The sequence below is a fragment of the Pan paniscus genome, chromosome 5 (assembly GCF_029289425.2).
Source record: "Pan paniscus chromosome 5, NHGRI_mPanPan1-v2.0_pri, whole genome shotgun sequence".
NCBI lineage: Eukaryota > Metazoa > Chordata > Mammalia > Primates > Hominidae > Pan > Pan paniscus.
The window spans coordinates 40,006,569-40,033,854 of record NC_073254.2 but is presented as its reverse complement, the minus strand read 5'-3'; the positions used below and the strand labels follow the sequence as shown (position 1 = coordinate 40,033,854).

Here is a 27,286-nt window from a genome sequence, read left to right as displayed (position 1 = left end):
CACTTGAATCTGTGAGGTGGAGGTTGCAGTGAGCCAAGATTGAGCCTCTGCACTCCAGCCTGGGCGACAGAGCAAGATTCCGTCCTCACCACCCACCCCACATAAACACAAAGATTATAAACAACAAAATTAATTCCATGTCCTTATATCATACCAAGGTAACTGCTTTGACACTGCAAATAACCAGTGTGACTGGTAAAATAATTAAATGTATTATTAAATGTATTAATTCTTGGGCTATTTGCCCACACCAAATTTCCAAGGTTAATCCTACCCTTCACTGTGCATGAGGCAAATACACTCAGATATATCCAGACAGCAAGTTAGCTATGGTTGAGAGAAAGCAAGAACTGCAGGCAAGAACAAGCCCAAAAACAATCTGTAACCTGATTTTGAAAACTAAATATTAATTTCATCACCTTCTTTACCAAATCTTCTAACAAGTAGCAAGTCAGACTGAAGTTTCTCTCTCTTCCTTCCTCTCCATTCTTTGAGGTGCTAATGAGCAGAAAATGAGAGTCTAAGGCTCAGAATAATCTACAGACTGGAATAATGAGTCTTGGAAAAATTCAAGAGCTGAAACTAAAGCCTTACTAATTTGCACCATGAAAGAGGCCATTTTTTATGTTAGTGCTGACTGATCCAAATCCAAAATAAAAATACCACCAAATCAATATATTGCTCTAGAAAACATGTATTCAAAAGTTTGTCATGATCAAAGCGAACACTGTGATTTATTTGGTATCTATTTATCCCAAAAAAAGCTACTACTATTTATCTCTTCTGTTTATCTATGTGAAAATAAATTCCAAATGACTATAACAGGGCATGGTCCATAGTAAGTGCTCAATAAACGTTTACTAAATGAAATGCATGAACGAATCATTAGGCCCCTCAGCATTCTCACTTATCTACTCTGTCTCCAGTCCTCACTCCCTGAAAACCACATTGCACAGAGCCACCAGAGGGATTCTTCTAGAACACAAATATAAGCATGCCACTCAACTGTTCGAATCCCGTTCACAGACTTCCCCACACCTCACCAGCAAACTGAAGTTCAAACTCTGTCACAGAGCACCTTTGTTACATCTCCAGCGCATTCTCTCACCACTCTTGGCCTTGGATATATGGCAATAATAGTGAAATTCCCCTTGCCTACATGGTGTTCTCTCCTCCCTTCTGTGAACTGGATGCCTTAGATAACGGTTCTCCTGATAAGTTGTACATAACTTTATAGCTGCACTTAGCTCACCACATTACTATCTGTTTTAATGTCCAACTTTCCTCACTCACCGAATGTGAACTCTGTAAAGAAAGATTATCTTATTAATCATTGTCCCTCCAGCATCTAAAAGAGTACTCAGCACATAATAGGTACTCGATAAATGTTTACTGGATGCTTGGATAGATGAATGGATGGGCGAAATTAAATAGTGTTACATCTATCCAAAAGGAAATTCACAGGCAACCATGCTTTTGAGGATGATGATGTTAGGCTTGCCGAGAGGAAAAAATAAACAAATTTAAGCGGCTTGAACAAAACACTCTATTATTAGCAATGATTATAGAATTTATAGTCATCAAGTAAGACAGTACCTGCTGGAACTGTCTCTTAATTTCTCAAGGCAGTGAGGCTTGGATATCCCTGAGAACGAGGCAATGAGGTAGAAGCTATACATTCCTGGGTCCTCTGCCCCATAGGTTGCATTCTGAAAGCAAATCTAAAAATAGCAATGTTTTTTAAAAAAACACAAACTGGTGTCCATACAGTGCCATGTGGGCATACACAGCTTCCACTGAGTGGACCAGGGGAGGGGACTGGCTCAGAGCAACCTCAACCATCACCTAACGGACACACAAGTCCAAGGCCACTCTTGTGGTAGAAGAAAAAGCAAATGACACCTGAGTACCTGTTGTACACATGGCTGATACTACAGAAACTACTATATAATTAGAATTTTTGGTTTGTGTCTTAATTGAGGCAGCCACCTTTGACACAGATGACACAGAGGGATCTGAGCATCAACGCTGGCAAAACCAACAAAACATGCTGTTGCTGCGTGTGAGCTGCGTTGGCAATGGTGCCAGTAATGTCCCACCGTGCTATTCTCCTGTGCCTCAGGCTCTGTCCTCAAATAAAGCATTGAGGCAATTGGGCTTTCTTTCTTGAAAACAAACATTCTGAAATTTCATGTCTTAAAAACCAGCCGGGCGCAGTGGCTCATGCCTGTAATCCCAGCATTTTAGGAGGCCAAGGTGGGCGCAGCGCTTGAGGTCAGGAGTTCGAGACCTGCCTGGCAAACATGTGAAACCCCATCTCTACTAAAAATACAAAAATTAGCCGGGGATGGTGGCAAATGCCTGTAATCCCAGCTACTCAGGAGGCTGAGGCAGGGAGAATTGCTTGAACCCAGGAGGTGGAGGTTGCAGTGAGCCAAGATCACACCACTGCACTCTAGCCTGGGCGACAGAGCGAGACTCCACCTCAAAAATTAAATAAATAAATAAATAAAATGTAGATGGGAAGTTTATTATCCTATTCTATTTTTGCATGTATTTAAAAGTTCCCATAATTATTTGTTCTCAAGAAGTTTTGCATAATACAAAGTTTTAAAAATATACAAGCCATAATTTTATTTTAAAAAATATGAAACATTTCACAAATTTGCATGTCATCCTTCGACAGGGGCCATGTTAATGTCTTTATTGTTCTAGTTTTAGTATATGTGCTACCAAAGCAAGAACCACAGTTTTTCTATTTCAAGATATTAATGTCAAGGTAATCAGGACACAAAAAGCAAATCAAAGTTATCAAGATTATCTTACTAAAGGGAAAATACCAAAATACTAATACCAGTAATTTAAACATAGATTTCGTCCAATCTGGCATAAAGTATTTCAATTAATGTCACCAGAAGGACATTACCCTCTTCTCTATGGATTGTTATATGTTTATGGAAATCATTTGTATCTTTAAAATATATTATTTTTGTTTTTCACTTCAAAAACACTTTAGAATGGCACCATTCTTCCTTCTACATCTATGTACATTTGAAACCTTATAAAGACATTTCTTGGCACCCTCAAAAACCACCATCCGAGCCTACCTTATTCCCAACAACAGACCCACTTTCTCATGCCACTACCCAAGTTAGGGAACAATCTTCTATCTTTTCTGTGACACTGTGACATTTAAATGTCCTCATGGCTCCTGAGGTACCCACTACCAGACTTATCAGAACCTGTCCAATCAAATCACCCCATAGTACTCAACCCAACCCACTCCTCAGGGCCAGAGAAGTCCACATTCTGCCCTCATTTGGACTTTAGAGCCTCTCTCTTTCACAGACTGCTCTCCCTCACCCCCATCCAACTCCACTGTGATTTTATGATATAATAAGAAATATAAGGCCAGGCATTGTGGCTCATGCCTGTAATCCCAGCACTTTGGAAGGCCCAAGCAGGCAGATCACTTGTGAGAGGTGAAGCCAGCTGAACTTCCTGGGTCGAGTGGGGACTTGGATAACTTTTCTGTCTAGGTAGAGAATTGTAAACGCACCAATCAGCGCCCTGTGTCTAGCTAAAGGATTGTAAATGCATCAATCAGCACTCTGTAAAAATGCACCAATGAGCGCCCTGTGTCTTGCCAAAGGATTGTAAATGCACCAATCAGCACTCTGTAAAAACGCACCAATCAGCACTCTGTGTCTAAAGGATTGTAAACGCACCAATCAGCACTCTGTAAAATGTACCAATCAGCAGGACATAGGCGGGGACAAATAAGGGAATAAAAGCTGGCCACCCCCAGCCAACAGCAGCAACCCACTCGGGTCCCCTTCCACACTGTGGAAGCTTTGTTCTTTCGCTCTTCACAATAAATCTTGCTGCTGCTCACTCTTTGGCTCCGTGCCACCTTTAAGAGCTGTAACACTCACCACAAAGGTCCGCGGCTTCATTCTTGAAGTCAGTGAGACCAAGAACCCACTGGAAGGAACCAACTCCGGAAACAACTGGAGTCAGGAGTTTAAGACCAGCCTGGCCAACATGGTGAAACCCCATCTCTACTAAAAATACAAAAATTAGCCGGACGTGGTGACGTACACCTGTAATCCCAGCTACTCAGGAGACTGAGGCATGAGAATCGCTTTAACCAGAAAAGCGGAGGTTGCAATGAGCTGAGATTGAGCCACTGCACTCCAGCCTGGGTGACAGAGTGAGACTCTGTCTTAAAAAAATAAAAATAAGTTCTTCATTCCCAGTTCCTAGCACAGAGTTTCTAAAACCTTTGGAATCTCCTGGGCAATAGGAATGAGAAGAGTGTCTCTTGTTCATTATTAAAAGCCTATTTTCAATCATACTTGAGTTTAGGCAAATGTGATGACTCCTGGTGGGCCCCTAGAGAGCTTCAGGATGAGGGCTGGTGGTTGCCAGGGGAACCAACCATGAAATTTGAGGAATGAACTTTCAGCCCCTGCCCCATTTCTGGGGAGGGAAGAAGGGATGGAGATTGAACTAATCACCAATGACCAGTGATGTAGTCAACCATGACTATGTAATGGAAACGCCATAAAACCCCTAAGTTACAGAGTTCAAAGAGCTTCTGGATTGGTGAACACACGAAGGTGCTAGGAGGGTGGGCATCTAGAGAGGGCAATGCCCTTCCTCTATACCTTGTCCTGTGCATGTCTTCCATTTGGCTGTTCCTGGGTTGTAACTTCAATAATAAACCAGTAATAGGAAGTAAAGTGACTTCGTGAGTTCTGTGAGCCTTTATAGAGAATTACTGAACCCAAAGAGTGGGGCTCATAGAAACTCAAGATTTATCATCTCTTGGTCAGAAGTATAGGAGACCTGGACTTACAACTGGCATCTAAAGTGGAGAAGAGTCTCGTGGGTCTAAGCCCATAATCTGTGGGGTCTGTGCTAACTCTGGGTAGTGTCAGAGTCGAAGAATTGGTTGTTGGTGTGGAAAAAATCCAGCCATTTGTGTCAGAAGTGTTGTGAGTAGAAACAGATCACAGACCCACCCAATGTGCAAGGGCCAGAATGGCTTAGGCCTAAAGGAAAACATTCTAGAAGAGCTGTTAGACTTAGGTGACACAATTTTTTATAACTGCCTATTTCAATACTATTAAGAGATAACCTTCTGCAATTTGGTGGTGCTTGTTTATAATTTGATAGACAGAACTCAAAGAAATTCAAAAACTGAATTAAGGTGACTAAGTGAAAATTTTAAAGGGCAGGAAAACACAACCTCTGGAATCAAGACTAGGAATTTTGGCAACTAAGTTATCAAAATATTCTCACCATTTATAAATTCTAGCAGACTTTCTCTAACAATACAAAAATAAAGAGAAATAAAAATATAGCAGTCCAAACACACATATAGTAGAAAGAGAAAAAAAGATGAGTGTACCCTCAAAAAGTCCCTTTTCCAATGCAGGTTTCTTGCTACTTTAGAGCAAATATTTCATGTGGTCCAAGGCATGAGTCCACATCTGGCAAAAAAGAGTACACAGTCTAGACTGTGGCTCCTTAAAGGAAAAATGCGTGTCTAAGTTATTTGTAAATTTCCAATGACCTACACAGTGCCTGGTGCAAAGAAAACAATAAATGGTTGATTAATAAAGACAGGCTTGTTGTGAACCAAGTCCTTAGATTTTAAAAAGGAAGAACTATCAATAAAGATATTTGGGATTTATTTACAAATTCATATCAAACATGAAATCTAATTCAAACAATAGGAGGTATAAGTTTTTTTTAGTTTTTTGTAGAGTTCATTATCTGGAAATTTTGTAATTCCTGTAATTTTCCATTTACCTTCCCAACCCAACAAAATCTCTTTCTCTTTCCTTGAGGGCAAGGGTCAGCAAACCACTCCAGAGAGCCAAATCTGACCCACTGTCTATTGCTTTAAATAAAGTTTTAATGCAAAATAACCACCTCCATCAGTTTGTATACTTTCTATGGCTGCTTTCACACTACCATGGCAGAACTGAGTATCTACAACAGAGAATCGGCCTGCAAGCCTAAAATATTTGCTATCTGGCCCTTTAGAGTAAAAGTTTGGTGACTTCTGCTTTAGAGTATCATATAATACTAAATACCCAATAAAATACTGTGTTTTTAAAATAACGTCGGAGATTTACTAAGCTAAAGTTATTTACAAGATAATTAAATATGCTATTCACTTTTGGTCCATATGGCTTTATTTACATCCTCACAATTAAAATCTCCCAAAGACACAGCTTTAGAAGAATAGAAGCCTAATGATAAAGAAAATCCTTTCTTGCCACCTAATTTATGCCATGATCTACTATGCCTTTGAGAGTCCTTAAAGAGCAGAATAAATTCCATAGAGGTAAGAAAAGGAAAGAAAAAAAGTGCATAAAGAAGTTCAAAAGAAATGTAAGACTATACAAAGTAGAACCAGGGTACAGGGTCACACATACAACATCTTGATCACTCCACATATTGAGTAAATGTGGTATTTAACAAAATGAGCTACAAGTAATGTTAAAGAAAAAGAAATGGCAGAAAAAGCAAGTGAGCCTTTTGGTTTACTTAACCAGGCTAAAAGGCTATTCACAGAAAAGTGCCCTTTTGGAAATATAGCAATCCCGGCCCCTGAGGAGACTCAAGGAAGACAATGTGAAGAGATCAAAGGCATTTCACCTTGACCTGTACCCATTTCACCAGAAGGTTCATTCCATCCACCTTTTAGTGATCAGAAAGAAGCAAAGCCCTGGAGCCACCTCAAGACACACAGCCTGACTACCTCTGCTCAATGCAAAAAGCTCTCTGGCCAGCTGAGAGGTCTCACCATCCTCTGAAAGAATCTTGTTTTTTCCTACCAAACCCAAACCCCTCCTTCTTCCAACTATCCAAATTCTACACATCCTTCATGGTCACATTCAAAATTCCAAGCAGTGCAACTGTACTACTCCAGAGGGACCCATTCTCAAAGATGATGTAAATGGTGTTCCCTGGCATTGTACAACACAGTGGCCCCAATCCCAACTCCTCAAGAAAGTCTCTCCCAACACATCACAGCAGGCTGACATTCCCCTTTCTTTCCTCAATATGTATCTTATGGCCCTACTGGACTGTAAGCTCCTAGAAGACAGGACAATATATACCTCTTTAATACAAAGCTAATAATGGCATGAACACCAAATAGCACCTACTGAGTCAAACTTTGTGCTAAATGCTTTGTATGCATTATCTTATTTAAGTCTCAAAATAAACTTATGGGTATGTGTGACCACCATTATTTTAGTTTTACAGATGAGGAAACCGAGACTTAAAGTTTTAAATTTGCTGTGGTCCATACAACCAGAAAATGACTGAGCCAGGAGTCTGACCAAGGTCGGTCTGGTTCCAAGAATAGTGTCCCTAAATTGTACACTAACTCTCACCCCAAAGGTACCCAATAAAACCTGTTTTTTTTTTTTTTTATCCCCAAGAGAGTGGATTGGAGGCACTGTGAGCATGCCTCTACCACTTGGAAAGACAAAATAGTGTGGAGAGATTCACACTGTGAATTTTTTTTTTCAGGAAAAAACCCAGGAACTTACTACGAGGCAGATGGAAAACTCTAAGTCCCTAGAGTGTGAGAGGAGGATAAACTACCTCTAGGATATGCACTCCTACTGGGGAACCTGGCAATCCAGGCCACAAGGGAAGCCCTCAACCCTACCCAGCACTAAAGCTGATTCAGTGAGCCGTGGGGAGTATATGAGAAGGAGTAGCACTGGACAGGCTTTCAGTGCACTCCCAGTCTCCAGCAAGGACAAAGGGAAGCCACTGCTGATCCTACCTCACAGGGGACCTTGTGGAAGTCAGCCAGCTAACTCAGACAGCAATCACAGGTTGAGAGAAGCTCAACTGAGATTCACGATATGAGTGGGAACAAGCTCCCTTGGCTAGAACTGAGGGGCAAGTGGGAAGTGTGCTGCAGCCATAAGAGAGCACAGGGGTGCCCCTGCTGTGTAGGGAGACCAAGAGAAATGTGGCCTGAAGGCCATGCAAAGGATAATGGCCTGGGGCAGTTTTGAGTTCTGAGTGTCAACTGTCTGAAACCCAGCTAGCTGCTGCTAGTGGTACACTGTGGCTATGAGACCTGCCTTGCCAAGTGCATGAAAGCTGCGTAGGGCTTGCTGCTACCTGCTACTCCCCATTCTCCATGCAGACTCTTTGGTGCAGCAGAAGCAGCTGTGCTTTTTCCTTGAATATACCCCAGCAGTCAGAGAACTGCCTTCTGATCCCCACTGGGACCTCTACTTTTGCCCACATATGGAGAGCTAGAGCACAGACTTGCCTGACCCAGCCCTCACCTGGCTTTGCCCCTCAATCCTACCCTGGTAGCTTAATACAAAGAACAGAAACTTTTGGGAGCTCTATAGCCCCACCAATTGCCTGAGACACCAGAGTACTTCCCCTGGGTACATAAGGCAAAGCACAAATCCTACCACCACCACAGCTGGTACTCTTTTGCAAGCACCACCTTCTGGTTGGAGGCCAACTGACATAGGAGATTAGCATCTTCAGGCAGAAGAACACAACATGCAGGAAGGAGAAAACTCATGTGTGACCTCAGCAATCACTATTGCCTGCAACACCCTGGCTAACCAAGAGATCCTGAGTCTGCCCATGTGACCAGTTCATCTACTACTACAACCAGTACTTGAGAAAACCAACACACTAAGGCTTTTCATGACCAAGGAATCTCACAGCACTCCCCTGCCATCCCCATCAGAACTGGTGCTGGTACCCACTGCTGGGATACTTGAGGACAGGTCACATCACTGGATTCCTTGGAGACATCCCCCAGCACCACCCTGGAGTGTGGCAGCCCCACTAGGCAGCTAGACCCAGATAAGAGTTGCATTCACATTAGTCTGGACTTCAGGGATTTCTGCTCCTAAGGGAAGAAGAAGTGCATGACATCAAGGGAGCACTCCATGAAACAAAAAACACAAGATGGCAGGCCTTAAGTCCCAGAACTTCCCATTTCTGGGAAGTTTCTTTTAGCAGAGGCACAGTTGCAATGCTTGGCTCAGCAGAAAACGTCTGTGGCTCTACCCCAACAGCCAGTCAGCCCTGGTGCCCATGAAGGGTCTTGGAGAAGGTGATTTCTTCTCCTCTTCCTCCACTATCGACATAGCTGAGGCTTCCCCCATGGGAGCTCAGCATGGATGCACCTGTAGACAGCCTTTCTGGAATACTTCAGGGTAACTGCGTCCACAGAGAATGCATGTCCCCTAGGTTCAAGCTTGGATGAGGGGTACAGTCACAATCCCTTTCTATGTTGAACATCAACATTCCTGCAGATGAAAAGAGGTGCCAGATCGGAATAGCTGGAACTCTGGGTCAGGAGTGTAATTGGAAGATGGATCACTTTCCTGCTGGCCTAGCAGGGAAGCTGAGGTGGCTTCTTCCCTTTCCCTTGAAAAGACCTCAGTGCATTTCACCGAGAGCTGCCCCAGCTGCTTCTATCAAGGCTGGGACCTCTGCCCACCACTGAGTATTGCATTTACCAACCTGCTTTAGCCACAACTGATTTTTACCCATGGGCATCTCTCCTACTGGCCTGAAGCCTAAGCTGTTCAACTCAGTAAATAAAATACTGCAGAAAAAAATTAATTAATTAAAAAGTGCAATGAGATAAGCTTTAAGAGACCTCTGCAATTCCAATCCCACAGGAGACAATGAACCTGCTCACAAACCAAGCACTATGCTACTACAACCAGCATCTGAGAAAGCTGTCATACAAAGACTCTCTATAACCAAGGAAGTCATACACAGTCTTCACCCCTGAAAGCACCAAGAGCTGAATTAGGCTACAATAAACTATAAAGTCACATCCTCAAGGGAGAAAAAAAATTTTTAAGTCAAATCAAAAATAAATTCAAGAATAATTAGAATAGCCTACCCAAATTAGAGGGAACTAGAAAAATAATTCTGGCAGCCAGATGCGGTGGCTCATGCCTGTAATCCCAGCACTTTGGGAGGCTGAGGCAGACAGATCACCTGAGGTAGGAAGTTCGAGATCAGCCTGGCCAACATGGTGAAACCCCATCTCTATTAAAAATACAAAAATTAGCTGGGCATGGTGGTGGGCACCGTAAGCCCAGCTACTCGCAAGGCTGAGGCAGCAGAATCCCTTGAACCCAGGAGGCAGAGGTTGCAGTGAGCCAAGATCATGCCATTGCACTCCAGCCTGGATGACAAGAACAAAATTCCATCTCAAAAAATAATAATAATAATTCTGGCAATATGACAAAACGGGGTTCTATAACAACCCCAAAAGATCACACTAGCTCTTCTGCAATGGATCCAAACCAAGATGAAATCTTTGAAATACCAGATAAAGAATTCAAAAGGTGGACTATTAAAGCTATTCGAGGAAATACAAGACAGAGGTAAAAATCAGCATAAAGAAATTGAAAAAACAATTCACAGTATGAACAAAAAATTTTCTAAAGAGATAGATATTCTGAAGAAAAACCAATCCAAACTTCTGGAAATTAAAGATACACTTAGGAAATTGCAAAATATAGTAGAAAGTTTTAACGCTAGACTAGAACAAGTAGAAAAAAGAATTTCAGAGCTTGAAGATAAGCCTTTCAAATTAACCCAGACAAAAATAAAGAAGAATTAAAAGAAATGAACAAAGTCTCCAAGAAATATGAGATTATGTAAAACAGTCAAGCCTTAGAATCAATGGTGTTACTGAAGGAGAAGAGAAAGCAAAAAATTTGGGAAACTTATTTGAGAAAATAGGTGAGAAAAATTTCCCTGGCCTTGCTGGAGATTTAGGTAACCAAATGCAAGAAGCATAAATAATTCCTGGGAGATTCACTGCAAAAAGGACATCATCAAGGCATACAGTCATCAGGCTATCTAAAGTAAACATGAAGGAAAGAATTCTAAGAGTAGTGAGACAAAAGTATCAGGTAACCTACACGGGAAAACATACCAGACTAACAGCAGACTTCTCCGCAGAAACCTTACAAGCCAGAAGGGATTGGAGTCCTATCTTTAGCCTCTTCAAACAGAATAACTGTCAGCCAATCATTTTTTATCCAGCAAGACTAAGCTTTACAAATGAAGGAGTCTTTTTCAGAGAAGCAAATGCTGAGGCAATGTGTCACTACCAGACCAACCCTACAAGAAATACTAAAAGGAGTTATTAATCTTGAATCAAAAGGTTGATATGCACCAGAATAGAACCTCTAGAAAGCATAAAACTTATAGGACTTATTAACAATAATACAATGAAGAAAACTAAGTACCTATGTAACAATCAACATAACTGAACAGTACCTTGCATCTTGAGATTAAATACTCCATTTAAAAGATATACTTTGGCAGAATGGATAAAAAGTTACAAATCGAATATCTGCTCTTCAAGAGAATCACCTAACATGAAAGGATTCTTATAGACTCCAGGTAAAGAGGTGGAAAAAGATATTCCATGTAAATGAGAACCAAAAGTGAGCAGGAAAAGCTATGCCTACATCAGATAAAACAGACTTTAAAACAACAACAGTAAAAAAAGACAAAAAATGCCATTATATAATAATAAAAGGATCAATCGAACAAGATGATATTACAATCCTAGATATACATGCACCTAAGTCTTGAACTCCAGATTCATAAAACAATTACTACTCGACCTAAGAAAAGAAATAGCAACACAATAATAGTGGCAGACTTCAATACTCCACTGACAGCACCACACAGATCATCAAGGAAGAAAGTCAACTAAGAAATATCAACCTTAAACTATACTCTAGAACAAATGGACCTAATATATTCACAGAATATCCCACCCAAGAACTGCAAAATATACGTTCTTCTCATCAGAACATGGACCATTCTCCAAGACACACCATATGATAGGCCACAAAACAAGCCTCGATAAATTTTAAAAAATCAAAATCATACCAAGTATCTTCTCAGACCACAGTGGAATAAAACTAGAAATCATCTCCAAAAGGAATTCCCAAAACTATACAAATACATAGAAATTAACCTACTCCTGTATGACTTTTAGGTGAACAATGAAATCAAGATGGATATTAAGAAATATTTCAAAATGAATAATAGTGATACACATCATCAAAACCTCTGGGATACAGCAAGAGCAGTGCTATGAGTTAAGTTTATAGCACTAAATGCCTACATCAAAAAGTATGAAAGATCACAAACTTACAATCTAACATCATACCTCAAGGAGCTAGAGAAACAAAAACAAACCAAACCCAAAGCTAACAGAATGAAAGAAATAACAAAGACCTTCTCATTAGAGCAGAACTAAATGAAACTGAAACAAACAAACAAAAAATACATCAAGGAAACGAAAGCTTGGTTTTTTGAAAAGATAAACAAAATCGATAGATGATTAGCTAGATTAACCAGGAAAAGATTCAAGTAAGCTCAATTAGAAATGAAAATGGAGGCCGGGCACAGTGGCTCAGGCCTGCAATCCCAGCATTTGGGAGGCCGAGGCAGACGGATCACGAGGTCAGGAGATCGAGACCATTCTGGCCAACATGGTGAAACCCCATGTCTACTAAAAATACAAAAAAATTAGCCAGGCATGGTGGCGCATGCCTGTAATCCCAGCTACTCGGAAGGCTGAGGCAGGAGAATCGCTTGAACCAGGGAGGTGGAGGTTACAGTGAGCCATGATCCCACCACTGCACTTCAGCCTGGTGATAAAAGCGAGACTCTGTTAAAAAAAAAAAAAAAAAGAGAGAGAGAGAGATGAAAATTGAGACATTATAACCAACAGAAATACAAAAGATCATTCAAGACTACTATGAACACCTCCATGCAAACAAACTAGAAAATCTAGAGGAAATGGACAAATTCCTGGAAACATATAATCTTCCTAGCTTGAATCAGGAAGAAATAGAAATCCTGAACAGACCAAAAAAAAAAAAAAAAAAGCTGAAGGCCAGATAGATTCACAGCTGAACTGTACCAGACATTCAAAGAAAAATTGGTACCAATCTGCTGAAACTATTCCAAAAGGTTGAGAAAGAGGGCATCCTCTAACTTATTCTATGACACCAATATCACCCTGATACCAAAACCAGGAAAGGATATAACAGAAAAAAAAAAGACAAAGAAAACTACAGAACAATACCCTTGAATCAACAAAGATGTAAAAATCCTCAACAAAATACTAGCAAACTGAATCCAACAGCACATCAAAAAGATAATTCACCATGATCAAGTGGGTTTCATCCAGGATGCAGGGATGATTTAACAAATGCAAGTCAATAAATGTGAAACATCACATAAACAGAATTTTTTAAAAAAACAAAAATCTATTGATCATCTCAATAGATGCAGAAAAAGCATTCGATAAAATCCAGCATCCCTTTATGATAAAAATTCTCAACAAACTAGGGATAGAAGGAATATAGTTCAAAATAATAAAAGCCATGTATGACAGACTCACAGCCCACATCATACTGAAGGGGAAAAGTTGAAACCATTGCCCTTCAGAACTGGAACAAGACAAGGATGCCCACTTTCACTACTTCTATTCAACATAGCACCAGGAGCCCCAGTCAGTGCAATCAGGCAAGAGAGAAAAATAAAGGGTATCCAAATTGGAAAAGAGTAAATTACACTATCTCTGTTTGCCAGTGGTATGATTATATACCTAGAAAACCCTAAAGACTCCTCCAAAAGACTCCTAGATTTGATAAATGAACTCAGTGAAGTCTCAGGTTACAAAATCAATGTACACAAATCAGTAGCACTGCCATACACCAACAACAATCAAATTCAGAATCAAATCAAGAACTCAATTCCTTTTATAATAACAGCAAAAATAAAATAAATTACCTAGAAATATACTTAACAAGGAGGTGAAAAATCTCTTCAAGAACGACAAAACACTGCTGAAGGAAATCAAAGATAATACAAACAAATGGAAAAAATATCCCATCCTCATGAATTGGAAGAATCAATTTCATGAAAATGGCCATACTACCCAAAGCAATCTAGAGATTCAATGCAACTTCTATCAAAATACTAACATCATTTTTCACAGAATTAGAAAAAAAAAATTCATATGGAACCAAAAAGAACCTGAATAGCCAAAACAATCCTAAGCAAAAAGAACAAACATGAAGGCATCACATTACCTAACTTCAAATTATACTACAAGGTTATAGTTACCAAAACAGCATGGTATAGGTATAAAAGTAGATACATAGACCATTGTAACAGAACAGAGAACACAGTAATAAAACCAAATACTTACAACCACAATTGATCTTTGACAAAGTATACAAAAACATAAATTGGAGAAAGGACACCCTATTCAACAAATGGTGCTGAAAAAACTGGATAGCCACATGTATAAGAATGAAACTGGATCCCTATCTCTCACCATATACAAAAATCAACTCAAGATGGATCAAAGACTTACACCTAAGAGCTGAAACCAATTACAGTAGACAACCTAGGAAAAACTTCTGGACATTGGTCTAGGTAAAGAATTTATGACTAAGACCCCAAAAGCAAATGCAACAAAAACAAAAATAAATAAATAGAACCTAATTAAACTAAAAAGCATCTGCACAGCAAATCATCATCAGAGTAAACAGATGACCCACAGAGTAGGAGAAAATATTTGCAAACTATGCATCCTACAAAGAACTAATACCCACAATCTGCAAGTAACTCAAATAAATTAGCAAGAAAAAAAAACAAATAATCCCATCAAAAAGTGGGCAAATGACATGAATAGACATTTCTCAAAAGAAGATATACAAATGGCCAACAAATATACAAAACAATGTTCAACATCACTGATCATCAGGGAAATGCAAATTAAAACCACAACAAGATACCACCTTACCCCAGCCAGAATGGCCATTACTAAAAAGGTAAAATACAATAGATGTTGGCATGGATGTGGTAAAAAGAGAACACTTACTTATACACTGCTGGTGGGAATGTAAATTAGTACAACCTCTATGGAAAACAGCATGAAGATTCCTTAAAGAACTGAAAGTAAAGATACCATTCCATCCAGCAATCTCACTACTGGGCAACTACTAAAAGGAAAAGAGGTCATTCTATCAAAAAGACACGTGCACACATCACAGCACCATTCACAATTGCAAAGATACAGAACCAACCTAAGTGCCCATCAACTGATGAATGGATAAAGAAAATGTGGTCTATATACACTATGGAATACTACTCAGACATAAAACAGAATGAAATATCTTTCACAGCAATTTGGATGGAGCTGGAGGCCATTATTCTACGTGAAGTAACTCAGGAATGGAAAACCAAATACCGTATGTTCTCACTTATAAGTGGGAGCTAAACTATGGGTACACAAAAGCATACAGAGTCATTTAACGAACTTTGGTGACTCAGAAGAGGGGAGTTGAGGAGAGAGATGAGGGATAAAAAAAAGCTACATATTGGGTACAATATACACAGATGATGGGTGCACTAAAATCGCAGACTTCACCACTATACAATTTGTCCATGTAACCAAAAACCATTTGTACCTCAAAAGCTATTGAAATTTTACATATATATATATCAACTAAAAAAAAAAAATCTGTTTAGTGAATGAAACTCCTGGTTCAACCTACAGTTGGTCCTTTAGACTTTCCACTTCCTAAGTGAGAACAGCTCTCAGGGTGGAAGAGCTACGAGGCAGACAAACCCCATAGTGCTATTCTATCATCCCACACAAATGCAGGGGCTGTATGACTCCGTCGGGGCAGTACAAAAGACAAAATATTCCTGTCCTTTGCTCCTAAGAGCAAGCACATCATGGCAGGCAGTTTACGATTATTTTCCACGTCTTCTTTACTAGCCAGGCCATTCATGTCTTTATATTTGACAACTGGCTACACACCCTCAAAAATAAACACAGTGATGGAAAGGTTGCTCTGTTCCCTGCTAATACATGTGTAATAAAGCTACTCTTGCAGATGCTTGGCGCTGTGATCAAAAGGAACACCTTCCCCCTCCTAACCCCATAAAGATGAAGGTCTTGAATAAAATAGAAGCCACCCAGAGTCCAGTTCTGAAATGAAAATATCACACTCATAAAAGCATTAAGAAGGTTCCCTATTGAGCTGGTTTCAAATGTTTAATTACTGTAATTATATGCATACATACTTTATCACTGTTTTCTAATGAGGTTGGCAAGGAGACAGAAACTTGGCATCTTATTCCTAGTTTAATGCGCTTGTTTTTATGCTTACTGTAACAGCTTGCTACAAGAGCACTGGAGATAGAGTCGGATACGCTTTAAAGGACAAGGGAAAACAGCTCCCAGTGGATGGTACACACATGGCAAAAGGCCAAGAGTAGAAGCACCGTCATTAGGAAAAGGAATCAGCCAAGGTAAGCAACGTCATTCACAAACAGAAAAACCTGGACTGCAACCTACCTACCTTCTCTCCTCACTTCAAATAAGACTTTGAGCTTTAAAAACAAAGAGGGTGGCTGGGAGGGGGAGCCACAGCTGCTTAATCTGAAAGCACCTTTCAGTTTCTTTGCAAAAGTTTCCAAGTCAAGGGGAAAATTCAACACCCAAACACACAAAGCAAGCTCCAGAGGCAAATGTGGGCACTTCTGAGAGCAGCAGTACTCCAGGGTTGGTTCCTAGCCTACGAGAGTTCTGGTGAAAGAGGCTACTGTGAACCAAAGGCCCAGCCTTCCTGCAGGGGAGGAAAGTCAGCAGTTTACTTGGGAATTTGCCACCTCGATACATAGCAAGTGAGGAAATGGTGAGAGGTGGCAGATGGAAAGGGGTAAGGGGGGTGAGGGGCACAAGTTAGATCCAGACAGCTGTGGTGTTATAAAAATGTAGCAGCCAAGCAATGTGGAAACGGGAGTCTTAAGCATCTGATTAACTGAGAAGCAGCTGTGGTAATTTCTGGACTAGCTTTAAAAAAAAAAAATCAAAATACAGCATTGCATTCAACTGTTAAGCTGACTGCAAGAGCGATCAATGGGTTGAGAATGAAACTAAAGCTCAAGACACTGAGCCTTGCTCTAATGGTGTCGATGGCACAGGGCCATGCTACGGGGTAAAACCAGGTTATGATGAGTTCCCCGTCTGGGACTTCCAAGAAGCATTCCCTAGAACAGGATCCAAGACAGATCCACCCAATATTTAAATCCAGTCTTTAACAAAGGCCCTGTATAGACACCAGACTAACTAATTTGAGCCTAAAAGGAGACTCCTAAAAGTTCAGATAAACTTAGTTACTTACACTCCTCTATTATAGCAGAAATAGACATGTGATCTAATCATGTAAGGGGTTTTAAATTCAGCCAAAATAACTGAAAAATTTTCCTTGCTAAAATAGCAAAAACGAACCCTCCTAACAGAGTTGCTCCACTGTAATTATTTACAGTAAATCAATAAGTACATCATTCTATATAACATACTGATCAATACAACACATTTTGACCAATTAAAGATTTTACTCAAAAAACATGAGTCTGGGACAAGGAAGAATATACATACATGAGGCCATTTATCACATTAAAATATATAAAGCAAGAGTGTAGACATGTAAAATCTCATTAATTCCACATCTAAATATTTCAACCATTCCTGAAAGGTAGACAAGAGGACTCCAGAGTAAAGAGTACAGGACTTAACCATTTTAGTAGGGATTTTAGGGAGATTCACAGAACTGCCAATCAGGTGGGTCTTATGTTATTGGTTATATCATAATCATCTGGGGTTCTATGAGATTCCTGAGTAATGTCTGTTTTGTCTCCCTAAATTGAATGTATGTCTTTGGTTTCATTTGAAAACATTGATCTGTATGTAGCTGGTGCTTATTAGGAGGTGTTAGCTGTCTGTTCAATGTGCTCTAAGAGTGATGTACTGGGCTAATTTAACTCAAATAGCTTTATAATTCTGTCACAACCTCTCTGCAGCCGCCTACTTTTCCTAGGGCAGGGAAATGGAAATCATTTTAAGAAACGGAAAAAGTGTGATTTAAGTAATTCAGCTTAGCTTATTTCCCTTGGGAAAAGGACAGCTAACAACTACTCTCAGAAACTAAGTAAGTCGTGTCTGACCTCTATTAGTTATTTAAATTTAGCCATACCTTTAACTAATAAAGAGAAGGTGTCCTAGTCAACTCCAGTAAGGATCAGGGTTCTCTGCTTCTGGCATACCAACTGATTTGAACTCTGAATTTCTCTCAGAGTTGTGCTCAGAATTTTACTGATAGTTCAGCTGACGTGGAAAGGTCTGAATGCAGCCGGGTGCGGTGGCTCACGCCTGTAATCCCAACACTTTGGGAGGTCAAGGCAGGCAGATCACTTGAGGTGAGGAGTTTGTGACCAGCCTGGCCAACATGGGGAAACCTCATTTCTACTAAAAATGCAAAAATCAGCCGGGTATGGTGGCATGTGCCTGTAATCCCAGCTATTCGGGAGACTGAGGCAGGAAAATCATTTGAACCTGGGAGGCAGAAGCTGCAGTGAGCCGAGATCATGCCACTGCACTCCAGCCTAGGCGACAGACCGAGGCTCCGTCGGGGTTTGGGGGAGAGTCTGAATGCAGCACAGGAGACGTGGTCTGTAGATAATGAAGCCAAGTGTGGGCTGTTTGGAAGTCAAGTGTTCACACATGGGAACCTGTCTCAAAATATGAATTACTTCCTTACTGCATTAATATTCTCCCTCCTTAACTCTTCCCTCTCCAAGTCTTACCCTCCTTACCTTCCTCTTCAAGCCTTAACAGGACTGAGTACCAGCAAGGGCACACACAGCCACATCACACACAGCTGAGTGTTCTAGGGGCACTGGTGATGTTGGTTTGCTAGCTCTCCCCTAGGAGGTCCTTCCAGACACAGCAGCAACCCCCACTTCCTGCTCCTCAATGGCAGCCACCCTCCAAACCACTCCCAAACCCCAAATCAGCCCCAAGGAGACCAGGTCTTCACCCCACTCAGCAGCTTACATCCCACTTGACCAAACTGTCAATGACAACATTGCTTTGTTTGTTTTTTAACCAGCATCTATAGGGATACCCTCAGAATTCTTAGCACTAACAAAAAGAGCTCCAAATAGAGAAATTGAAACCAAAAGTTTACATCACGGATCCCCCTTCCACCAAAAAAGTAAATGTTATGCAGCACTAGACCACACCCCCCACATCAAAACTGCAGCACAAGCTTTCCGAACATTTGAGAGAAACCAATTTTCACAGTAGCAGCCAACATGTGAAAATACTTTTATTGCAAAATTGAAGAGTATAGTTCAGCAAATGCATACTGGAATGCTACTATGAGTAACTGCACAGGTGGTTATGCAAACACTGAACTCATGCTTCAATTTGGCAGAAGTATAAACATTTCTAGAATAGTACACAAGGTTCAGTTACCTAGATCTGCTAGTTAACTTCCTTTACCTCTGAAAGAGCTCCCCCAAAGTCAATCATTTTCCAAAAGAAAAGTCATAGTTAGAAATACATTTTAAGTAGGCAAGAAAAGAACACACTTATATTAAACTGACATAACCATTTTTAAATGAGCATCTTACCAGGGGCCAACCTGTACAGACACAATTATTCTCTTGCGTCCTGTAAGAGGGTGCTGTTACTTAATTCATACAAATCTTTAATCTTGAAAACTTTCATTTATTTGTATAATGTATAATGAGATCTCGTATGTGCCAGGCACTATTCTAAAAGGTTGGATATACAGCAGTGAGCAAAATAGGCAAAAATCCCTGCCTTCAGGAGGTTTACATTCTAGGAAAGAGAAAACAATGCATAGATACATAACGAAGACATAGGGGCATGTTCAAAGCTGATCAAAGTGTGATGGAGAAAAATAAAGCAGAATGGGGTGAGGGTGAGGTGTTACAATTTTAAATGTCAGGCACAGACACAGAAAAAAGGTAACATTGTACAGAGATTTGAAGAAGGTGAGGAAGTGCCCCAAACTGCATGGAAATCTTAGGAAAGTTTTCCAGGCAGAGGGAATAGCTAGTTCAAAGACACTGAAAGGCCATGTATGGTGGCTCATGCCTGTAATCCCAGCACTTTGAGAGGCCAAGATGGAAGGACTGCTTGAGGCTAGGAGTTTAAGATCAGCTGGGCAACACAGTGAGAGCACATCTCTACAATTTTTTTTTTTTTTTTTTAATTAGCCAGGCATGGTAGTACACACTTGTAATCCTAGCTATTTGGGAGGCTGAAATGGGAGGACTGCTTGTGAACCCAGTTCGAGGTTCCAGGGAGCTGTGATAGTGCCACTGTACTCCAGCCTGAGCAACAGAGCAAGACACTGTCTCTAAATACATAATACATACATACGTAAATGGACACTGAAAGAAGAGAATGTCTAGGCGGTTCAATGATCAACAAAAATCTACACATTTTGCTGTTTCCTAATCTTCTTAAATACTACATCCCACATACATTTCAAAAGTACAGCTTTCAAAAGGATTATGGTCAGGCATGGTGGCTCACACTTGTACACCTGTAATCCTAGCATTTTGGAATGCCAAAACAGGCGGATCGCTTGAACTCAAGAGTCCAAGGCCATCCTAGGCAACATGGCAAAACCCCATCTCTACTAAAAAAGAAAATGAGCCAGGTACAGTGGCACATGCCTATAGTCCCAGCTACTCAGGAGGTTGAGGCAGGAGAATCACTTGAGCCCGGGAAGTGAAGGTTGCAGTGGGCTGAGATTGCATCAAAACACTCCAGTCTGGGTGACAGACCCAGACCCTGTTTAAAAAAATAAATAAATAAAGTGAGGGGGGCGGATGGCAATTCTTCTCCAATACTGGAAGTTTTTTTCTTAAATATACAGCATCTGGCACTACTGTGATAAATAGAAATGTATGCATTTTGCTTTCCCACCATCCCTCAGTGCACTGACAGCTTCTTGCCTGTAGTGAGTTAAGTCCCAAAGGCGCTGGGAATATGTTTAGCACCAGAGCAACCAGAGCTAGTAGGCTGAATACAGCACTCAGATGGGCTGCAAGCCAAAGATGCCTATACACGGATTCAAGAAATGATGTGCAAGAATCTCCACCTTTATTCTCTATACTACAACCATCCTCATCATTTGTGGCAGCATCAAGGTGGTGAAGCAACTCAGCACAGAAAACACTGAAAATGGTAACAAGACCAAAATAGAGCTGGACGGAAAAAATATCCAATCTCTGCACTTCCAAAATAATAATGTGATCCAAGCTTCTTTTTTAAAATTTAAGATTTATAAAAAACAAGAGAGACTTTATTTTGAGTACAGAGGAAGAGAAAAGGAGAACTGTGTTGGTAGAAACAGAATATGAACACTGGGAATCCAGATAGAGAAAGGCCAACGCTGAGTGAAAGGAGTCAAGGCTGAGAATCAGGGATGCTTGGGCCCCTCCTCGCTTCCTGGTCCACTAATAGTATAGCTTTGTGCATGACACTGTACTCTTCCGGGGTTTCACTTCCTCATCTCCTTAAAGGAATTCACCCCAGCACTTTGGGAGGCCGAGGCGGATGGATCACCTGAGCTCAGGAGTTCAAGACAAGCCTGGCCAACATGGCGAAACCCCATCTCTACTAAAAATACAAAAAATTAGCCGGGCGTGGTGGCGGGCACTTGTAACACCAGCTACTCAGGAAGCTGAGGCAGGAGAATCATTTGAACCCGGGAGACGGAGGTCGCAGTGAGCCAAGATCGCGCCACTGCACTCCAGTCTGGGCGACAAGACAGAAACTCTGTCTCAAAAAAAAGAAAAAAAAAGAAGAAAAAGAAAAAAGAATCCATATAGGATTGCTGTAGAAATTGGCAACAGTGGATTAAAAGCAGCTAGGATGTTAAAAAGCCAATCTCAAAAGGTTACATGTTGTATAGTTCCATTTATAGAGACTACTTAAAATGACAAAATTATAAAGAAGGAGAGAGTTGGCTATGGTTATAAAGGCATACCATTTGGGATCCTTGTGATGGAACTGTTCTGTATCTTAACTGCGGTGGTGGTCACACAAATTTTCACATGTGAAAAACTGCATAGAACTAAATGTACACACACACAAAAAGAATGTGTGTAAAACCTATGAAATCTAAAAAATGGCAGGGCATGGTGGCTCATGTCTGTAATCCCAACACTCCGGGAGGCCAGGCAGGAGGGTCACTTGAGCCCAGGAGTTCAAGACCAGCCGAGGCAACATAGTGAGACCCCATCTCTACACATTTTTTTTTTAATTATGGGTATGGTAGTGCATGCCTGTGGTCATAGCTAGCTACATGGGAGGCTGAGGAGGGAGGATCGCTTGAGCCCAGGAGGTCAAGGCTGTGCTGAACCATGATATTGCTACTGTAGTCCAGCCTGGGCAACAGAGCGAGACCCTGTCTCAAAAAAAAGAAAGAAACGAGAGAGAAGAGAAGAGAGAAAGGAAGAAAAAAATCTAAAAAGTGTTAAAGTGTTGATCACTGAATCAGTGTTAATTGCCTGATTGTGATACTGTAATACTGTTAGGCAACATGTTACCATTGGGAGAAACTGGGTGAAAGGGACACAGAATCATTCTGTATAACTTCTTACAACTATATATGAATCTATATATAAAACTATACATGATTTTTAAAATCTCTTCACCTTAAAATGTCTGGCATGTTGGAAATGATGCATAAATTGCATATTGGTCAAGTTATCCTCTCACCTAAAAAGCAGAACTGCTAATTTGTACTTCCCACTAATGAGACTCTAGAGGAAATGCTCAGCAATGTAGCTGGCACCAAGTAAGAGCTCACTCAACGGTCATTATCCCGGCCCTTCAAAACCTCACAAATATCCAAGGAAAATGCTAACACTTTTTATATAACCAATGGAGAAAGTTACAGAGTTCGCTGGCTCTGAATAATAAACATGTATACACCAAAATAAAAGAGCCCTCTAAAAGAGAGAGAGGAAAAAAAATCTTCCGTGGTGTAGAACAGCCTTTGTCACAGTGTTCTCCATGGAACACTAGTCCTCTGAGCTGCTCCTAAATAAATAAATACATGGTCCCTGGTCAAATAAATTTGGGAAATGCTGCATATACCATCCCCCTTTGGAAGCACCGATAAAAAAGAAAATCCCTATCCAACTTCACTTAACCCATCTTTCTCCAAATTTACTTGGTCAAAAATAATTTTTAATACCTACTGGCATCCTGAGAAATGCTCCCAAGTCTGGAATTTTAAAAGTCATTCTACATTGGTCAGGTACTCACTACCTGAGTAGTGAGTAGTTTCTTCACCCACTGTGTGCTTTCTTTCTTTCTTTTCTTTCTTTGTTTTGGAGACAGAGTCTCACTCTGTCACCCAGGCTGGGGTGCAGTGGTGCAATCTCGGCTCACTGCAACCTCCGCCTCCCAGGTTCAGGCAATTCTCATGCTTCAGCCCCCGGAGTAGCTGGGATTACAGGCATGCGCCATCATGCCCAGCTAATTTTTCTATTTTTAGTAGAGACGAGGTTTCACCATGTTGGCCAGGCTGGTTTCAAACTCCTGACCTCAGGTGATGTGCCTGCCTTGGCCTCCCAAAGTGTGGAAATTACAGGTGTGAGCCACTGTGCCCAGCCCCATTATGTACTTTAGAAGAGAAACAAATGGGCTTTTCTACAGCTCGTGTAGTGGTTTTTTTGTTTTGTTTTGTTTTGTTTTTGAGACGGAGTCTCTGTTTCCCAGGCTGGAGTGCAATAGCACGATCTCAGCTCACCTCAACCTCCACCTCCTGGGTTCAAGTGATTCCCCTGCCTCAGCCTCCCAATTAGCTGGGATTACAGGCATGTGCCACCATGCCCAGATAATTTTGTATTTTTAGTAGAGACAGGGTTTTACCATGTTGTCCAGACTGGTCTCAAACTCCGGACCTCAGGTGATCCACCCACCTCGGCCTCCCAAAGTACTGGGATTACAGGCATGAGCCACCGCGCCCGGCCCGTGTAGTGGTTTTAACTATACATAGCTGGTCTTCGATAAATGTTTGCTGAATTGGATTCAATAAAAGTGTGATTCCAGGATGACAACTGTAGGCATTAGGGGAAGTGACTTTTACTGATTTTCTTTTTTAATCTCTCACTTAGTGAGGAAAACAAAGGCACTCCTTTCTGGAACTTTCTGAAAGGCTGTCAGAAACTTTCAGGTGCCTAGGTTTTCCACTTATGCCAGTAATATCTGGCCTGAGGGGGAGCTGCTTACAAGTGGAACAGCAGTTAACAAGCTGATGTGATTATAAAGGTTCTGGGAACCCGCCTTAGTTCATTTTCTGTTGCTATAACACAGTATCACAGACTGTGTAATTTATTTTTCAAAAGAATTTTTAAAAATTTTTTCTTTTTTTAATTTTTTTTTCTTTTTATTTTTTGCTCTGTCTTATGGGTCCTGAAAAAGAAATGTATTTCTTACAGTTCTGGAGGCTGAAAAGTTCAAACTCAAGAGGCTGCATCTGGCGAGGGCCTTCCCGCTATGTCATAACATAGTAGAGAGCATCATACGGTGAGAGAGCAAGAGCATGCTAGCTCAGGTCTCTCTTCTTATAAAGCCACCTGTAACATCAATGGGAACCCCCCTGATGACCTTATTTAACCCTTATTACATCCCACAGGCCCCACCTCCAAATGCAACCAACATATGGATTTGGGGATTAAGTTTCCAACACATGAAATTTGGCAGACACTTTCAAACCATAGCAAAGCTCATGACTAAAAATATAGCTACTTATAACTATAAATCCTGAAATTCCTTTAGCAGGATACAAAGCCTTTCATACCAACAAAAATAAGAAAAAAGCTCTGCCTGCAACTATTCCTGAAACAGGTAGTAAGTTAAAGATAAGCCATTTTCATAAAGATGACTTAAGATTAAAGTCCAAAATGAATTTTGGAAGTCAATGAATTTGCTGAGATCAAGCTTGGAAGAGTGGGGTGGGAGGAGTGTGCAGGGGGGGAAAGGTAAAGACTTTCCCCTAGAAGTAGAAGGAGAAAGACAAAACTAGTTTCACCTAATTCACAGAACCATCAAGACCAAAAACACTGTTTCTATTTAGAGGAATGACCCATATTCTGATTTGCAAAACCATAAACTACCTGCAAAATGTTGCCAGTTTTAAAAGAAAAATTAATCAGAATAATGAATAAGAAAAAGTATTCTTAAATACAAACAAGATTTGAGCGAAACCTCAAAATCTGCTCAATTATATATATCTTCTACATAAAGATCTGAAAATGAAGACTTTATCATAAGCCCCTAACATAATGAAAACAAGTCTCAAACACTCAAGGGTAGGAAAGCATACTCACCAAGCACACCCCCAAAGCACACTCAGGCATTTTTAGGAACATTTCCAACATGTTTGAAAACAAAATGGGTTTCAGATAAAACCTCAACTTAACTGGGACAGCCATGTTTCCCAAGCATTCTAGTTCTTGAAGGTTGCTATGTAAAACTGAGTGATGGTTTGGACATTCCATTACACTTAATAATCCTAAAATCACATGCATATGGCTGTCAGCATATTCATTCCTCAATGTGAATAAGGGAAGGTCTAATCACAACATTTCAAATTAGCTAAGACATCAGTTGGGAAGCCCAGGCTGCACACTTCCCAATATGTCCCTGTTACTCTTTCTCAACAGTCCCCCTGCAGTATCACAGGGCCAAATCTCTCCTCTTGGGCACAATAATTTGAGCAGCATTTGCCTTGGCTATCCCAGTCTTCTCCTCTCATTGGACAGAAAACATGACAGAGAAAAAAAAAAAATTGCCAAAAAGAATTTTCTGGTAGTTGAACTGAATTTGACACAACAAAAAAAGTATGTAAGGTTTAGCAGCGATCCCAGTGGGCTTCCAGAAATCAAAGTCCCCACAAACTAAACAAGCTGGAAACATGAAAATTAAAAATCTGCCTGCTGAATAACTGTCTATGAAAGTTTTCTTACAAGAAGCCTGGTTATCTTTTTAGATTCTCATTCCTCACTGCAAGATGTTCTCTTCTGTATTTCAAAGACAAAGTCAGTCTCTCTTTTCTTCCTTCTTTCCCTCCCCCACTCATACATACAAGAAATAGTGATTTTTCTAAATTCCTTTTAAAACTGATGGAAGGAGGGAGAAGCCTAAGTATTCTTCCTAATCCAATGTTCTATTAATAGGATTTTTAATGCAGTGCAGGTTTTACAAAACTGTAAGCGGGAAGACAATGAACAATGACTGTATTGTGCCACACCTGCTCCCCCACCCCTCCGGGAGGCTGAATGATGTCTTATCTGGCATCCCTCATTTGGACAGTGATACACCTGTGAAGTGACAGGCCTGCCAAACTGCAGAAAAAAGTTCTCCCTTTTACTCTGTTAACATGCCTAACATCACTTAGTCCAATAATGCCATGTTAAAAATAAAAAAAGTTAAACCTTTTTTTTTCCTTTTTTAAAAACAAAGTGCTTTAGTTTTTGCAAGACTAAACCATTCAGCCAGACTTGGCTAAACCTTCAATTTACACAGTGGGACACACTATAACAATTGGCCCAAATACCCTAAGGGAAAAGCCAGACTCATGGATTCAGAAATGAGAAAAATGCCTCTGACTTGCCTTCCCGGTTCCGCCCACTGTGCACATCAGTGCACCCACAGGAAATGATTCCCATTTCAGTTTCTCTGTTGCAATAGTCAAGGGAACGCAATCCCAATATCAGGAAAAAAAAATTAGCATGTCACTGGAGCACAAAGGCTGCTGGATCCATCAGAGTGCTTCCTCTCAAATTCTAAACACAAACCCACATGCCCCAAATGCTACACTGACCCAAGTGGTTGTGTGCCTGCCTCAAAGTTATGCTCTGCTGAGTGTCTTCTTATTTATCTTTCAGCCCTGTACCAGCTTAACAGCTGATTCTTCTGCCCTCTTGGGTCCAGTGTCAAATCTGCCAGGAGAGCCTCATCAACAGGCAGAACGAGCCTCAGTGAGCTAGGGGAAGCCAGAGGTCAGAGAAGTATGCATCTGAGAAATCAGCCTGCCCTGTCATGAGGTTCTGAAACACTAGCTCACTGAAAAGCATATTAAAGGGTTCCAACCGCAGGGCTGAATGGGTGTCAGCACAAATCAGTGAGTCCAAGTCCTTCCGGCTTCCTTTCCTGGCCAGAATGGGAGAGTCTTAGCTATAATGGCATTCACAGACTTCTGCCCAGCAGAGAAAGCCAAGAGAGAGCCTTCTATTAGTAGCACCCAAGAAGCCTGTGACCATGGTGCCCAGTGTCCATCTAGGCAGA

General features: G+C 40.8%; 1 protein-coding gene and 1 pseudogene across 16 annotated transcripts in view; both read right to left on the bottom strand.

The window, feature by feature from the left end:
* CARMIL1 (capping protein regulator and myosin 1 linker 1) overlaps window positions 1–27,286 on the bottom strand; it is a 340,777-nt gene that overhangs the window by 233,559 nt on the left and 79,932 nt on the right. The gene's annotated exons all lie outside the window — the stretch shown is intronic.
* On the bottom strand, window positions 2,642–2,741 carry LOC112440203 (U6 spliceosomal RNA; annotated as a pseudogene).